This window comes from Pteropus medius, unplaced genomic scaffold (assembly GCF_902729225.1).
Source record: "Pteropus medius unplaced genomic scaffold, Ma_sr-lr_union100, whole genome shotgun sequence".
Lineage (NCBI taxonomy): Eukaryota > Metazoa > Chordata > Mammalia > Chiroptera > Pteropodidae > Pteropus > Pteropus medius.
The window spans coordinates 3,537,487-3,543,486 of NW_024342466.1; the positions used below are offsets into that span (position 1 = coordinate 3,537,487).

A 6,000-nucleotide genomic window follows, 5' to 3' on the forward strand; every position below is an offset into this window, starting at 1 on the left:
AGGGAATATTATTGACAACTTTATGCCAATAACTTTGACAATTTAGATGAAATCAATGAACGCCTTGAAAGACATAAACTAGCAAAGCTCACTCCAGGAGCGAGACCACGGTCAGTGCCCAGAGCATCTGCATGGCCACCGGACCCATGGGGACGCTGTCTGCCACTCTCTTCCCATGCACGTCCGTCCTTAACCAGAACCGCACTGCGAGGCCGCGCCGCCCGCGTCCGCCTCGCCGCCCGCCGGCCCGCTGGCTCCCGTGGGCTCGGGCTGCGGAGAAGCGGAGACTGGGGAGCATCTGGAAGACGGTGGACCTGGAACTAGGAGGCTGAAGAACCAATTCTAGACGAATCGGCAGAACCTCCAGGCTCAGCCTGCGAACCTCCTTCTAGAAGCGAGAAACTAGGACGCGGTGTGTGAACCAAAGGCGGCACGGCCCTGGCTCGGCATGCAGGCTCGTGAGGGCCAAGGCGGGCTCGTCAGGCCACGGCAGCGAGCGACAGGATCCCTCCAGGCAAACGAGGGCCTCCCCAAAGGAAACCGGTGTCTGGGGGACGCCTGCACGGGCCCGAGGTGGGGAGCACGGGCCCGAGGCGGAGAGCACGGCCAGTCCCCGCAGGAGCCTCGTCAGACTCATGGTCCACGCCTGTCGGCCAAGGGCAGGGCAGGACACCTCGACCCGCGGCCCCGCCGAAGTGAAGCCGAGGGGAAAGGCGTCATTCCCCAGAGGACAGAGGAGAAGTGAACAGGGCCGGGAAGACGAACGCCACCAAGAACTGCGGGGACCAGAGACGCCAGCCCCGAGGTGGAGCGGGGACACGGGGTGGCGAGCGGCTCCGCCCCGCCAGCACCCCAGGGTCTGCCCAGCAGTGTGGCCCCGAAGGTTCGTAAAGGCACATGCGCTGGCTCGGCCGGCCACGTCGGCTGTTAGTTACGCGAGGCCCACAGTCCCCGGCCTGGGGGCGAGTGCAGGGGCTGAGGCCTGAGCTGGGTGACCTCGGGCCAGCCTCGGTCCCCTGGGTGCTTCTCCCCCCGTCACATGACGGGGTGGGAGGAGTCAGGCTCCCTGGAGGTTCTCCGTGGCCCTCACAGGCCAGGCTCGGCGGGGACAGGGGCTCCGGGGCCACGGTCTCCGCACCGTGCAGGGCGCGCCGTGACATCCCCGGGCCGCCCCGCCCGGGGCTCTGCACTCGCGTCTCCATGGGGCTCCTCCTCCCACTTCCTCGACCTGTCTCCCCAGAGCGGCTTTCCCCAAGGACCCAGACGGCAGTTCACCTCCCCGCCCCTCGCTCCCATCACCCTGCTTCCTTCCCTCGACACTGTCCCCACTGTGCTTGCTTACTTGTTCATTTTTCCACTGCCTGAAAGTCAGCCCCTGCGTCCCAGGCCGTAACCTCGGTGACAGCGGCGACTGGGCTGCCTGCTGGATCCCAGGCTGTGGCGTGCAGTAGGCTCGCCACACCCATGTGCTGGACTGAACGAGCTTGTCACAGGTTGAATCCTCCTCAGAAATCACCTCAGAGGGGCTGAGGTCAAAAGCGAATTCCAAAAGCGACAGAGTCTGCCTTTGGGCTTAAGCGGTTAAGGACCACATCTAGCACAGAAGAGTCTAGAAATCCAAAAGCGCGTGGGCCTCAGGAAGCCACTGCCTCGGGGCCGCAGGGTTGCCAGGAGAGGTGACAAACAGCCGTCTCGGTCCTCGGAACACCTGTACAAACAGGAGTTTGCCTATGCCCACCAAGATGGAGGAGCAGAGGAGAAAATGAGGAACAAACCATTTTCAGCTGCAAACTAAATTAAACTGACAAAGAAAGCAATACGACCTCAGCCCCACAATGAAATCAAACCTTCTACATTCAGTCTAAGGAAAAACCACCAGTAACACTGTCTGACTCGTTGAACACATTTCTCTCGCCCCCATTTCCTTCAGCGTCCTTTACGCAGAAGGGCTCTGAACCCAGTGCAACCGTCACAATGCAAAAACGTACTAGGAATTTAACTTTTCAATAAAATAAAATTCGAGCATGGTATAGTTCCTTCTATCTTGACGTAAACGTCTAACCAACAGAGTATTAGTTACTTTACTGACCAACTGATTATTGCTTTTCTAAGAAAACACGTCGACAGCACATGGTAGTTTTAAGATCTCAAAATCTACAGGAGCTTCAGGTTCCCGAAACCTATCCACGAAGAACATTTGAAATTCCCACTGTACGTCTCTAACTAAAGCACAGACGTCTGGTAAATGCTAGACAGAGCGGAACGTGCTGCGACCTGAGACGCAGCCGCGTTGTGACTGCGCCCCCCACGTGCCGCCTCCGGGCGGGCGCAGAGTCTGGAACCCTGATCTGCACGCTGGCTTGGCAAGGGCAGCCTCTCCGGAGGCGGCAGCCTCTGACACTGCGTGTTGACACAACGACGTCGCTTCCTTTCTGTTCGCGGCTGCTCCGAACAGAGTAAATGGAGCTCCGTGCGTCACTACGGCTCAGCCGCGTGCTAGTGGTTCTGCCACCACGTCTGGGACCGAGGGTTACCGACGGCCCGCCCCCCCGCAGCTGCCCTTTCAGTTGACCTAATTTCACGGAATAAACCATAAACCTTCCAAAGAGTAAAAGTCTTATAACTATAAATCCTAAGAGAACATTCTTTGTAAAATCTTATTAAATGACCACAGAGAAATGTGGCGGGCAGCAAAGAGGACGTGCTTCCTCGCTGACCACAGCCCTCCGCATCCCGTCACGTGAGCAAAGAATGACCCCGGCTCAAAGTCCACACTCCCCGCGCCCCCCACGACCTCACCTGCCAGGCTGGTGAGCAAACAGCTGTCAGTGAGACCGAAAGGACCGAAAAGACGCCACACAGCCCACAGCACCCAGTGCGGGAGGGAGCACACCGAGGGTCAGCTGAAGCCAGCGAGAGCTGTCCCTGGAATCAGGAGCGAGGCCAGGAGCCCCGCCCTCACCCCTTCCGGTCAACAGTTACTGGAGATGCCAGCCAGGGCGACAAGGCAAGAAAAAGAAATGAAAGTCACAAGGATTAAAAAGAGAACACGCTGCTTTATCACAGACGATAGACTGTGTACGCAGGAAACTCAAAACCACCTGCCGAAAGCTATCAAAATCCCCAGGTGAACTAAGCGAGATCACCGAGTACAAGGCCGACAGACAGAAATCTACTGTATTCCTACAAACCAGCAACAAACAAACAGAAAAAAGGCTTTGAAAAAAGATACCATTTACAATAGCACCCAATATCGGCAAACAACCAGGGCTGGACCTACCAAAATACGTATAAGAACTTTACACATCAAACTGAGAAACATCGTAAGTGAAAATGAAGATCTAAATAAATGGAGGGACGTACGATGTACACAGACCTGGACGGTCAGGATGTCGATGTTCCCAAATTAACTGGTAGTCAATGTAATCTCAATCCAAATCCCCCAGAATGTCTTTGAAAACTGACAAAAGTAATTTAACATGAAGTGCAAAGGACTCGGCATAGCAATGTTAAGGAAAAACAGCCCTAAAAGACTCACACTACTAATGCTAAACATCAAGACTTATTACGCACCCACGAAATTAAGACGCTGATGTAAGAAGAGACAAAACGAGGGACAGAAGAGTCTAGAGCAGGGGTCCCCAACCCATGGGCCGAGGACCAGTACTGGTTCTGGCCTGTTAGGAACCGGGCCACACAGCAGGAGGTGAGCCATGAGCAGGTGAGCGAAGCTTCATCTGTATCTGCAGCCGCTCCCCACGCCGGCATCACCGCTTCAGCTCCACCTCAGATCCTCAGGCGTTAGATGCTCATAGGAACCCCGGTCCCTGGTGCCACAGAGGCTGGGGGCCGCTGCTCTAGAGTGAGAGCAGCAAATATAGTAATATAACTGTAGCAGAGGCTGCACTCCAAATTTATATGGAAACAGGCCGGATGCTGGGTCAACTGCTATCCTAATGGAAACAGAAATAAACCGTGACCCACCATGATGAAAATTAGCATGAGATGGATTGTAACTGCTAAGGTTGGACAACAACACCTAGCCCGAAGGACAACGTAAATAAAGCTCTGCAGGCAGGCAAAGATTCTGAAATAGACTTTAGAAATCTTTTAAGGCACTGACCATAAAGGAAAGAACATGACGTGTTACACGTACTGCATCAAGATCCAGAATTTGGTTCACCAGAGACCCAGCAACGCGAGGGCGGGAGGCAACCTGCCCGATGACTTCGACAGAGGACCAGGATGCGAAACGTGTGAATGATCCTTACGAAGCACCAGGAAAAGGCAGACGACTCGAATACAAAATGGGCAAGAGATGCGACCAGGTGCTTTTATAAAAGATGGACTTCAAATGACCAATCACCACGTGACGAGGTGCTCAGGGCCTGTGATCACAGGGCCTGTAATCAGCAGACACTACGAATGGCTGGCATTTAAAAGCAAAGCAGAACCCACCTTGGCAAGGATGTGGAACCCGAAGTCTCACGCTCTGCCGCGTGAACGACACGGCCGTGAAGAACCGCTTGGTGACACGTACCGAAGCCAAACCGGCACAAACCTGTGCCCCAGCAAGGCCACCCTAGGCGCACACCCCACAGAAACACATGCATTTGCTCACCGGTCATTCACTGGAACGACGGAGCAGCGTGCTCTCCAGTAGCCAGAAACTGGAACCCTCCCGAACGTCCCTCAACAGCGGAATGGACAACTAGCGTCACATCCCAGGGTACTTACTGTCCGGCGACATGCGTGAACAAACTCCACCTGCACACGGTGACACGGACGAACCTCACGGACGGCATGGCAGGCAGGAGCGGACACTTGCAAAAGTGCGTCCCGTGGTAAAACCTCGGCCCCGGCCAAACTGATCCGCGCTGCTGGGGGCGGGGGCAGAGGTTTGTTGCGGGTGCCGGCCACCAGCCACGCTGCTTCCTGAGGAATGAGGGCCCACAAGAAGGCTGACTGGTGGAAACGCACCCATCTGACACTCTCCAGGGAGGCGGGGAGAGAGGGAAGGGAGGAGAAGGCAGAAGGGGAGGGAAGGGGGGAATATCAACTCCTCGGAGACCATCAAAGATCCAGACATGCCGACCCGGCTGGTCCATTCCACCTGCACTGTTTCCCACAGACTTTCTGGGCAAGGAGGTGACAGTTCCCGGGTCTTGCTACCATATCCTCACAAACAGCACGTACACTGAAAACATATGCCAAATCAAAACTCACAGAAGCAGCAGGGCGCCACGCCACGCCACGCCGTGCCATCCCGCGTCCCTGTGACGCGGACGCAGGCTGCGCGGGGCCAGGAGGCCCACGGTCAGGTCGCAGAGATGAAACACGCGTGAAGCGATTTTCCATTTAAATGCGTTTCAATTAGTTAATTTAATTTCAATTTAACTAATCAAAATTAATTTGAACTTTAATTTTAATCAAAACAATACTCTTAACTCCATGATTTTCCTGAGTCCTGTTAACATGGTGAGCTTTTTAAATAAGCACTATTTTGTTCAGAAAACATCCTTAATGAAACACGGGCCGCAAGGTCTACCAGTTACGCTTCGTAAGAGTGTCACTTTATGACAGATGGTCACACAGTGGAAGACTGGGATGTTTTTCCCCATAATGCGTTGGACACACTTTTATTTTAGTTTCCTGAGAGGCTCCAACCTTGAGTAATAAAGTCTGATCCGGCGCGTCCCAACTGGAAGCCTTTCACCGAAACTCAGCAACGCCAGAGTGGCCCGATGACGACGGCCAGGCCCCTTCCCCGCGTCCGGAGGGGCCGGCGTCGGAGGTTGGCGCAGACACTGGCACTGGCAGCAGCAACACCAGGGCCACCGGGCCGTATTACGCAGACGCACGGCATGCACGATGCACCCACTTACACACGCACGCATGCACGCACACACGTGCACAAAAATGCGCAAACACACACGTGCGCACACATGCACATGCGCAAACACGAACGTGCAGGCACACATGCACACACACATGCACACA

At 55.0% G+C, this 6,000-nt stretch overlaps 1 protein-coding gene across 5 annotated transcripts in view; it reads right to left on the reverse strand.

Annotated features, from left to right (window-relative positions):
• Positions 1-6,000, reverse strand: part of HDAC4 (histone deacetylase 4) — a 228,841-nt gene that overhangs the window by 199,743 nt on the left and 23,098 nt on the right. The gene's annotated exons all lie outside the window — the stretch shown is intronic.